Here is a 9,088-nt window from a genome sequence, read left to right as displayed (position 1 = left end):
CCTCAGCTCGTACCTCGATCCCCTGTTCGGCCGCCGCCCGACCCGAGCGCTGGCCGCATCCAGCAGCCACATCATGGCGGCGCGACGAAGCAGCCCACGCCGGCGCATCCCTGCCGCTCCCCTCTCCCTCTAACCTTGCTCCGCCACCCGTCACTCGGCGCCTTCCGCCCGTCGGCCTCCTCCTCCCTGGATCTCGGCTGGTCGATCCTGCCCGTGGGCGCGTGGCCGGAGGCGGTGAGGGCCGAGGCGGCAAGGCTGTGACCAGGCAGCAGCCACCAGGTTGCGACCGGCGACGAGGGGTCTCTCCGCAACTCCCAGTATGTCACCGGCAGGTACAAGCAAAGTCCTCTCTGTCTGTGCTGGACGTGGCCTTGCGGCTTGCTGGCCTGGTGCAGACCTCATGTGAATTGGTGATGCTTGTTTGCTACTTGTAAACGGTGATGCTTGTTTGATTTTCCTTGTTTATGAACAAGTGAATATATACTCTGTTTTTCTGCTGGAAATCCCCTGTTTCCTGCTAAAAATCCCTTGTATCCCTGCTGAAAATGCTCTTTAGTACCTCCCGCTAAATGGCTTAGCGGCCGCAATAGCCTGCTATAGCTGTTGTAGCGGCCGCGAAAAGCTGTCGCGAAATCAAATTGCCCCCGATTTTAATCTTTGGCTATAATCCAAACCAAATTGAACTGCTTGTGTTTTCAAACCAAACCAATCCAGCCCATGTCCTAAAATCAGTTTGTGATCAAAATCTGAAACTATGGACTGCACATCCACACGTGGATAGCTGTTGATGCTTGCATACTCATTTCCGTAACTAAACACCCAGACTGTTGATGTACCTTGTTGCAGTCAGCGAAGTAGCGGACGGACATGCTGGCTGTTGGTGCACCATTGCGTAACACCGATGCATATGTACGCGACTTGGTCACCGGTGGCAGCTTCTTGGTTCGGTGGCAACATCTCATCTACAGAGCATACGTACGCGACTTGGTCGCCGGCAGTGGCGTCTTGGTTCAGTGGCAACATCTCATCTCCACAGAGAGAGAGAGAGAGAGGGTCGTTGGCCGGAGCTCCAGGCAGCGGCAGCCCAGCAACCCCTAGCCCGTCAAGGCTGCTCGAATGATTTGATCGCTAAATTTGGTTTCAAACTATGAGTTGAAACTGTTTGAGACCAATTGGTCTTTGTCCAGACCAAACCAATCCAGCCCAAAAACAAGTATAGCCCAAACCAAACTAAATTAACGTAATGTCTTAGCCTATTTTGTCCAATCCAATGACGGCCCAATAGGAAACCGAACTGAAACTGTAGTTTGAATCCAAACTATTCCCAGGTTTAGCCATACCCTTTTTATTGAAAAACTGATGCTGATTGCTTACCTACTTGCTGCTGAAATCTTGGTACTTTCATACCCAGTGAATTGTAAGTTTGGCATGTAAAGACAACTTATTCAACTGACATGATAACGCCAACCTACAGGCCAAAACTGATAGAATATAAACTAGATTGAAAATACATCACATGGGCATTAGCATTGTGCTATACATACAACATAAGGATGCTGTTTTTAGTTTGAAAGTAGCAGACTAATTTTCCCTTGCTTGCTGTTTTATTGGTATGTAGAACCACACATTTGTGGAGATCAGTAGCAGGAAGGTATGCTATGTTCTTGACACATTTGCGGATGATGACCAGGGGTTCTTTTTATAGTTTTTAATCTCTTGGATCTTGGTAAGGTGCTTTTCACATGTTTAAGCCATGAATATAAGTTCTTGAACTTTTTTGATGGTTACCTACGAGTAGTATCTCTCCTAAAGTTTAATCTGATGTGAAGCAGGTTCAAACAAGGCACACCTGCATAGAATCATCTCTTGTGGCAAAAGGGAACAGAGGCTAGTGCTCAGCACTAACAGTTTGGTTTTTTCCGAAACGAGGCACTAACAGTTTTGTGATGAAGAGAAGAGAAGAGTAGTTGCTGATGTGTAATATCATGGATGTTTTCTTTTAGTGTTGTTGCTATTTTGACAGTGATGCTATGTACACACTGTTACTACGAACTTGTGGTCTTTTAGTGATCTTGCTATTTTCATTACTTTGCGTGAACTTGTGGTCTTTTCTGTGAAGCTGCTGAAACTCGTGTGCTGTGATGTTGAACCATGTGTTATATATATCGCTGAGATGGTTTGTTATATCCAGTACTAAAATCTTGTGTCATATGTCCTTGTATATACCTTGATGTAGTGTTGTTGATCTGCTGGTGAATTCTTGATCGGGCTGCAACACTGAAGTTTTTCTTCAGATTGCAGTTAACTTCGCGGGTACATAGTATATACCATGAGATCCATATATACTGTCAACAACACATGCACAGCCTAGTGGTCTGAACGCGCCCCACTAGTCATCAACCCTGGAGGTCGGCGGGGATGCCACCCGCGCCCAGTCGGCACCAGCGAAGCCTCGAGTCCATAGGTCAGGGGCTGCGGCTATAGAAGTCCTCGGTCAGATTCATATCTACATCTGTATCTGGCAATTTTTGCACCATGGCCCCTCTGTTTTTTATTTCCATCCCACAAGACCCTGTTTTTGGCAGCAGACACCCTAGTTTTAAAATGGTAATAACTTGGCCATTTTAAAACCAAATTTAACAACTCAATATGCATTCCTATCAAGAAAATGTGTTCTATCCATTTATAAAAAAAAATCACTGTTTTTGTTATGTAAAATTCGTGCAATTAATAAGTACTTTAATTACTCCTTAAACAATATTAATATCTATAAATCTGAATAATATAAATTATGTGTCTATAATTATCAAAAAATGCATAGATTATTAAATATGTCATCCATGTACATATTTGCATCATGTACCTTGTTTGCATGTCACCTAAATAATCAAACCTGGAATATTACGATGGATAATCAACTTGTCGTTGTAAATAATAGTTGTGTCCGACTCCGGCGATGGAGGGGCGATGACGGCGGCGCGCCTTCGGCTCGCTTCAGTGCTGGTAGTCGTTGCTAAGTGGTCTACGGATCTGAATGTAATTTCTATTATTTCCGGTATTGGTTGTACTGCCATGATCGAAGATGAATAGATCGGAAATTTTCTCGCAAAAAAATAAAATAGTTATTGCAGCATGTTGAAATTGAGGCAAAATATACACTATTGCGACAAATACATATTTTGTTGCATTAGTTAGCCAACTTTTTGCAACAATATTTGGAACTAATGCAATGCTACATCAATGTTGCAATATCTTTTCAAATATTACCACGAATAGTTATTATGTTGAAATACATATTCTCTATTACAACAAAATGACTGCCTCGCGCAACAGATATTGTTTGTCGCAATATTGTTGCCATATTGCAACAACAATGGAGTTTGTTGCAATATGAGGCCTCTATTGCAACAAAATGAGTACTTGTCGCGACCAAACTCGATTATGGCAATATGTACGGCCTATTACCACAACTGGCGAGTTTGTGGTAATATTGCGTTTTATTGCAACAAAAGATAGTTGTAGCAATAAATTTTGTTGCAATAGACCGGAATCCTTGTAGTGTAAGGCCTTAAAAGACCAGTGCACCAGAACAACAACCGTCGCAAAAGAACAAAGATCGGATCCAAAACAAATTCACTATAGACAAACAGCGATCGAATTCCGCAAGATCGGCTCGAGGAACACCTCCACACGCCCTCCGCCGATGCTATATGCACCATCGAGACGGGGGCTATTGGGGAGAACTTTATTCCATATTCAGGGAGCCGCCGCTGCCTCATCTTCGTGAGAAAGACATAAACTAAAAATAACATAGTAGGAGCCCTCCCACCAGTAAGGGCCGGGATCCACCACGCCTATGTGATCCTAATATAAAGCCACAGAAGACGAGGCACCATTGGAAGGCAGGGAAACCGTAGCGTGAGACCCACTCGTGGAAGGAGCTGGTCACATAAACATTCAATGTAAGAAAGGAAAGGTTTGCCTTGTTATGAATTGAGTAGGTTAATATAGACATCATTCTGTTTAATGTTTATCAACAACAAGAACGTTAGATTTGAACTAACTCTCAAAAGCTAATTATAACAAATTAATTTGACTCTTGGTCGCATGACATTCAGTGTAAAAACAAAAGGTTTGCCTTGTTGGAATAGAGTAGGTTAATTCTGGGGTCTCATGCATTGAGAGCAAATCAAATCAAAGTAAGTAAAGCCAAGACCAGAATTGCATTCATGCACTGATATATGCACATCTTGCAAACAAGAAGAATGAGTTTTGCTAGGCTGCCCTCGTTTTCTCAGAAGCAACATCGACCATCACGCATGCCGATGAGATCATGATCAGATCACACAAGTTATCACACGTAGCGCATCATCAGATCAGATTGACGTGTACCCTGCCCGGCCGCTAAACAGAGAAGCCGCTTGTTTTAGTCCCACATCGGCAAGCTAAGCATACCTGGCCTTGTTTAAAAGGGAGGAGCATGGCTATCCATACGTGCCCTTAACAGAGCACACCAAACGGTGAGACGGTGACCCATTGTGCGGCACTGCACAATTAGCAACTCAACAAATGATCAAGGTTAAAAATCATTGCCGGTCGGACTGGGCTGATTGTGGGCGAAGCGGGGCTCGGGCTTGCGTGCTGCAGCAGTAGTAGCAATGGCTGCGAGTGAAATTAGAGAGGTGGAGAGTACATAAGAAAAGGGTTAAGGATGTTTTCCTTGTTCTTCTAAATTCGAAATATTGTTGCCTTAAGCTTTTTCCCGAAATATCCAACGGTTGACATATCAAGAATAGACAAACATGCAGGTCGTGCTCCCACATTCTAGGTAGTGTTTAGCTGAAGATTTATTTCTCCTGGAAGAAGGAAATGACTGCCTTAGCTTCCCTTCATCATAATAGTGTGACAATTCACATGTACGGTTTCCCCAAAGATATCTCTGTTCTTGTATGCCTGCCTGACTCAGATGTACGGTTTCCCCAAACACAAATTTTATGTGGGGGTAAAAACATGCAGTCATGCCGATGAGATCGTGATTGGATCACACAAGCATCACAGGTATATACGACCAAACAAGTGCAGCATCAGATCAGATGGATTTGTACCCTGCCCGGCCGCCAAACAGAGAAGCCTCTTGTTTTAGTCCCACATCACCAAGCTAAGCATACCTGGCCTTGTTTAAAAGGGAGGAGCATGACTATCCAACCGTGCCCTTAACAGAGCACACCAATCGGTGAGACGGTGACCTATTGTGCGGCATTGCACAATTAGCAACCAAAACAAATGATCAAGTCTAAAATCGTTGTCACCAGATTACCTCGGCGCAGGACATGTGTGCTTGCCTTTTTTTTTACCCTTCTTTTGTCCAAGAATACTTAACTTCTTACCGACAGCATACTAAATTTCTTCATTTGGCATGGCATTGTTCTTCGGGCCACACTACGCCTCGGCCCGGCAAGATCCGCCGCCCCATGTGTTGTTGGATTGAGCCCCAAACTGCAACACGGTAGTTGTTGCGCAACTCATTCTGCGACAACTGCTTTGTTGCACAACCACCAAAGTGTTATTTCGCCCGTTTTTTTTATTTTTGTCTTCAATTTTTTTTGCAACTTAGATGATGTTGCGGGAGGAATTCCGCAACACTGGTGGTGTTGTAGAAAGAAAATTATTCACCTTTTTTGCAATAAAGATGAAGTTGTGGGATAACTTTTACAACATGAATAATGTTGCAGAAATTTTTTCACTGAAAAGATGATGTCATTTGCAGTGTGACAAGAAATTTATGCAACAGAGATGATGTTGCGTGAAGACTTCTACAACAAAGCCTTTGTTGTGAAAAGTATAGAAAAAATTGTAGGTCGGAACGACGAGAGGGGAGTCTGGAGCAGCGCAACTGGGCTGATGGTGGCCGAAGCGGGGCTCGGCCGTGCGTGCTCGAGCAGCGGCCATGGCTGCGAGTGAACGTAGGGAGGTGGAGAGTACATAAGAAAAGGATATGGACATGTGTTGGACGTAGGAGACGGCGGACCAATGCGTGTGATCTGCCAGCTGAACCATAGCGTTTTCCTTGTTCTTCTAAATTTGAAATTTTGTTGCTCTAAGTTTTTTCCTGAAATATCCAATTGTTGTCATACCAAGAATATACAAACATGCAGGTCGATCTCTTTTATGATACCAAGAATATACAATTGTTGTCATGCCAAGAATATCCACCACCACCGTGCTCACATTCTTCAGTATGCATTATCTTTGCCAGACCAAAGTCGGTGACGTGCGCAACAAAGTCATCATCTAGAAGGATGTTGCATGGTTTGATATCACAGTGAACTATGGATGGATCAATTTGATGGTGAAGATATTCTAATGCCTCAACAACATCAAGAGTAATACATAGCCTTTCCATCAAACTTAGCCTTCTAAAGTTCCTGTTGTTAGTCATGGAGTTTGGATGCAACCACTCATCTAAATTTCCCTTGCATATAAACTCTAAGACAAGTGCCTTGAACTCATCACCATTACGGTCCAAACTGCTACACACAGTGATCACTTTGACAAGTTTCCGGTGTCGAATCTTCCTTAGGGCCTCACTCTCTCTCAAAAAGCTTCTATTAGCTCCTCGTTTGCCAAGATTGAGAACCTTGATTGCTACAGTATATAAACTCATCAAGATTTAGAGTTCCAGCGTACACATTGCCAGAACTTCCAGAACCAATGAAATTTTCCGGTGAGAATGATTCCGTTGCTGCATCTATCTCAGCATAGGATATCCTCTCATGGTGAAATCTGGTTTCTTGATCAACAATGTTTGGTTTGATTCTTGGCTTCATCAAGTAGCATGCAGTTAGGGAGCACATGGATAAGACCAAAGTTCCAACCATGCAAAAGAGTATGACCCGACCTCGATGCTGTGAAGCCTGGTTAGAACGTATATATGGACATGAAGACAGTTTCAGTGATGGGGGACCTCCGCATAGCATGCTATTACCAGGGAGCAACATTACAGTGGAATTGCGGAAGATCCATGTATTTGGCACGGGACCAGTAGGTTGTTGAAAGAGAGGTTTAGATACGTTAGGAGCTCATAACTCTGGAGGAACTTAGGTATGGGTCCTGCTAAATTATTATTGGAAAGATCCAAGTTTACGACACCTCCTATAGAAGAAAAATATTTTTGTATTTGCCCATGCAAAAGATTCCTTGCAAATATAGGAAATTCAGTTGGACGCAACTGCCGAGAGCATCTGGGATTTCACCAGAGAGCTTGTTCATTGATTAGTCGATTGTGACAAGGTTGTTCAACTTTCCTATCTGTGTTGGAATGGAGCCACTAAGAGCATTGCTGGAGAGGTTGAGAAGTAAGGTCAGAGAAGTAATACTAAGTTTCTCACATGGGATTTCCCCCCTCAATGAGTTACCGGAAAGATCCAGAGATATAAGTTTTGTGATATTTCCAATGCTCGATGGAATGACGCCGTCCAGAAAGTTATTAGAAAGAGAGAGGTTGTTCAATTGCGTGATATTGCCTAATGATTGTGGAATCTTCCCATAGAATCTATTGTGGGATAGATCAAGATACTGTAGGCTAGGAATCTGGCAAATATCTAGAGGCAAGGTGCCTATGAAAAGGCTATTTGCGATGTTAAACTTTGTAAGTTTTTTATACTTTCCTAGCCCTGCAGGTATGGTCCCAGTTATTTTGTCTCTACCTATTGTAATCCAGTAGAGCTTTGTAGATAGATTAGCAATGGTAACTTGCATAACACCTTCGAGGTTGTTTTGTTCAAGGTCTAGTATTTCCAGGTTGCTACAGTTTGTAAATGATGTGAGGAAATCCCAATCCCTAGGCTCTATGGTTTGAAGCAAATTGTGTCCTAACGAAAATTTCCGGAAATGACAATGGATGCCAATGTCCCGTGGAATAGGACCATGATGCTTATTTTTGCAAAGAAATAAATATTCAAGTGCAGATGCATTTGACAAGGAAGATGGTATTCGTCCTACGAATTGGTTCCCATGTATGGCCAAAAGATTTAGCTTGGAAAGCTTAAAGCCAATATCAAGCGGAAGAGATCCCGAGAACCGGTTGAAGCCGATGCTGAAGTATGTGATGGAAGAAGTATTGAACAGGGACGTGAGAAAAAGGCCTTCCAGTTTGTTAGCCCTGATGTCGAATCTAACAAGATTAGCCATCTTACCGAGAGCCGGAGAGATATGGCCACTGAAACCATTCTGGCCTAATTCTACGTGTGTCAGTGATGTCAGGTTGCCGAGCCAGCTCGGGATTTGGCCATGGAAGTGGTTGCTACTCATGCTAAGGTTAGTGAGGGCTGTGAGGTTGGAGAATGACATTGGAATATCACCAGTTAGATTGTTATGGCTAACGCTGAGTGACGTGAGCTTTGATAGGAGACCCAAAGAAGCAGGCATGGAGCCAAAAAGGTAGTTCATCCTCAGTTCCAAGGCGAAGCGATATACAACCACTGAGGCTACCCGGGATCTTACATTCTAAGTTGTTGGATGAAAGACTGAGGGTGCGGAGGCGGGTCAGATTACCGAGCTGCGGGCAGATGGTGCCGACGAGTCCCAAGCCCTGCAGACGTATGGCAGTGACATGGCCTGGGTGCCGGCGGTTGCTGCAGGCGACACACATCCACTCGCAGTAATCAGGCAATGGTGTTGTGCTTGTGCCGTTGCCGACATGATCCCAAGACCAAGAGGACAGTGCCTGTTTAGGATCACTGGTTATGGAGGATCTGAATGATAGGAGCACATGGAGATCGATGTCGTAGTTGCTACTTTGGTTGTTGGTGGATTGAGAGGAGCTAGATGTGTCAAAAAAGAGGGCATGAGTGAGAAGGTAGACCATTAAAAGTAGCCATGTCTTCATAGTTGAGCAAGGAGGTGGAAGGTCCTTAATTATTGGATTGTGCACTACTCTCCTTGGGTGCAAGTCATTAAATAGGCGGTAATGCTCATCGCTCTCCAGGGTCTGCCAATGAATATATTTTTGACGAAAGTAGCAGAGCAGCTTTCATTCATTAAGAGAAGAAAAATAATGGACACGGGCAACCGCTTATTTACAGTTTTT

The 9,088-nt window shown here is 43.8% G+C and overlaps 1 pseudogene; it reads right to left on the bottom strand.

Moving 5' to 3' along the window:
- Positions 1-6,166: 6,166 nt before the first annotated feature.
- On the bottom strand, positions 6,167-8,887 carry LOC123084556 (receptor kinase-like protein Xa21; annotated as a pseudogene).
- Positions 8,888-9,088: the final 201 nt, after the last annotated feature.

This window comes from Triticum aestivum, chromosome 4A (assembly GCF_018294505.1).
Source record: "Triticum aestivum cultivar Chinese Spring chromosome 4A, IWGSC CS RefSeq v2.1, whole genome shotgun sequence".
In the NCBI taxonomy this organism is placed as follows: domain Eukaryota; kingdom Viridiplantae; phylum Streptophyta; class Magnoliopsida; order Poales; family Poaceae; genus Triticum; species Triticum aestivum.
The sequence above is the reverse complement of the archived record's forward strand: the minus strand, read 5'-3'. Positions and strand labels throughout refer to the sequence as shown.